General features: G+C 74.5%; 1 non-coding gene across 1 annotated transcript; it reads right to left on the reverse strand.

Moving 5' to 3' along the window:
• Positions 1-1,996: 1,996 nt before the first annotated feature.
• LOC138841529 (5.8S ribosomal RNA) lies at positions 1,997-2,149 on the reverse strand. Its single transcript, XR_011376454.1, has one exon. It is a non-coding gene; the product is annotated as a 5.8S ribosomal RNA (ribosomal RNA).
• Positions 2,150-2,500: the final 351 nt, after the last annotated feature.

The following is a 2,500-nucleotide window of genomic DNA, read 5'->3' on the forward strand; positions in this document are numbered from 1 at the left end:
CCGCGCCCGAGCGCCCCCGCCGGCCTTCACCTTCATTGCGCCACGGCGGCTTTCGCGCGAGCCCCCGACTCGCGCACGCGTTAGACTCCTTGGTCCGTGTTTCAAGACGGGTCGGGTGGGTAGCCGACATCGCCGCCGACCCCGTGCGCTCGCTCCGCCCCATCCCCTCCCCCCCCCGAGGGAGGGAGAGAGAAAGGGGCGCGTGGCTCGACGACCCCCCCGGACCCGACGGCGCGACGCGCCCGGGGCGCACTGGGGACAGTCCGCCCCGCCCCCGGACCCCCACGAGAGCGGGAGCCGGGGGTGGAGGAGCGGTCGCGCCGTGGGAGGGGCGGCCCGGCCCCCCCGAGACACCGGCGCGCCCCGCGCGGAGGGGGAGCCCCCTCGCGGGGGACCCCCCCGCGCGGGGAGAGAGCGCCGGGAGGGGGGAGAGCGCGGCGACGGGTCCGGGCTCCCTCGGCCCCGGGATTCGGCGAACGCTGCTGCCGGGCGGGGCTGTAACACCCGGGGGGCCTGAGGTTCCCCGGCGACCCGCCCCGGAGGACGGGAAACGACCGGGGGACCCCCCGGGCCACCTTCCCCGCCGGGCCTTCCCAGCCGTCCCGGAGCCGGTCGCGGCGCACCGCCACGGCGGAAGTGCGCCCGGCGGCGGCCGGTCGCCGGCCGGGGGGCGGTCCCCCGCCGACCCCACCCCCGGCCCCGCCCGCCCGACGCCCCCGACACCCCCTCCCGCCGGAGCGGGGGGAGGGCGGGGGACGCGCGAGCGGGTGGAGGGGTCGGGAGGAACGGGGAGCGGGAAAGATCCGCCGGGAGACCACCGGCACGGCCGGACTCGCGCCGCCGGGTTGAATCCTCCGGGCGGACTGCGCGGACCCCACCCGTTTACCTCTTAACGGTTTCACGCCCTCTTGAACTCTCTCTTCAAAGTTCTTTTCAACTTTCCCTTACGGTACTTGTTGGCTATCGGTCTCGTGCCGGTATTTAGCCTTAGATGGAGTTTACCACCCGCTTTGGGCTGCATTCCCAAGCAACCCGACTCCGGGAAGACCCGGGCCCGGCGCGCCGGGGGCCGCTACCGGCCTCACACCGTCCACGGGCTGGGCCTCGATCAGAAGGACTTGGGCCCCCCACGAGCGGCGCCGGGGAGTGGGTCTTCCGTACGCCACATTTCCCGCGCCGCGCCGCGCGGCGGGGATTCGGCGCTGGGCTCTTCCCTGTTCACTCGCCGTTACTGAGGGAATCCTGGTTAGTTTCTTTTCCTCCGCTGACTAATATGCTTAAATTCAGCGGGTCGCCACGTCTGATCTGAGGTCGCGTCTCGGAGGAAAGGAAGGCAGCGGGGAGGGCGGGCTCTCGTCGCACGAGGGAGGCGGCGGCGGCGGCGGCAATGGGGGAAAGCCACGCCCCCGCGGCACGGGGAAGGCCCCGCGGCCCGACGACCGTCCGGGGGACGGCGGGGGTGCGACACGAGCCGGCGCGAGAGGGGACGGACGCGGGCGGGACCCGGGGCCGGCACGGCAACGCGGGCGGTGCGCGGGGAACCCTCCCCGCGGAAGACGCGCGCGTCTGGCGGACGGCACGACCGCGGCGTCCCGCGGGACCGTCCGCCTCGGCGTGCGAGTCCGCGGGGCACGGGAGCCCGCGACGCGCTCGCTCGCGGCCGGCGGCCGCGGCACGGGGCCGCCCTGAGACCCGACTCGAGCGCCCGGCGCGAAAACGTCATCCCCCGGTTCGGGCACCGCGGAACACAGCGGGGGGCCGGGACAGACAAGACCCGGCCGCGGGCTCGTCTCTGCGCGGATACCAACCCCCCCGGGATGACCGCTCGCTCGCTCGCTCGCTCTAAAAGCCAGACACGGGACCGCGAAGCGACGACCGCCAAAGTCTGAACTTAGGGGGACGGAGGGCCCCGGCAAAGGGGGCCCTGCGAAGGGAGACCCCCAGCCGCGCCACCCCGCGGGGCAAGGCAACCCCCGGGGGGCGATTGATCGTCAGGCGACGCTCAGACAGGCGTAGCCCCGGGAGGAACCCGGGGCCGCAAGTGCGTTCGAAGTGTCGATGATCAATGTGTCCTGCAATTCACATTAATTCTCGCAGCTAGCTGCGTTCTTCATCGACGCACGAGCCGAGTGATCCACCGCTAAGAGTCGTACGAATCGGGGCGTGGCCCGACGCGGGGCACACGCGGCTGGCACGGCGCTGTTCTCCCGGTCCCGCACCCCCAGACAGACCCGAGAGGGGAGAGGAGGGCGCGGGCGGGTCGCCTCGGGCCGGCCAGCAGAGACAGAACGAGAACGAGACACGGAGGGGGTCGGACAGACGAGACACGGGGACGGGGACGCCCGGCGCCACGGCCACGCCAGCGCGGGGGGCGCGGCGGGCGGGCGCTCGGACGCCCCCGACCCCACAGGCGCCCCGGGGGTGCCCACCCCCGAAGCCCGGGCTGCGGGAGAAGCGGCCCGCCCGCGAGCGGGCGCGGGCCGCCCCGAACCCGGGACGG

The sequence above is a fragment of the Dipodomys merriami genome, unplaced genomic scaffold, assembly GCF_024711535.1.
Source record: "Dipodomys merriami isolate MVZ:Mamm:240054 unplaced genomic scaffold, mDipMer1.0.p SCAF_3205, whole genome shotgun sequence".
In the NCBI taxonomy this organism is placed as follows: Eukaryota; Metazoa; Chordata; class Mammalia; order Rodentia; family Heteromyidae; genus Dipodomys; species Dipodomys merriami.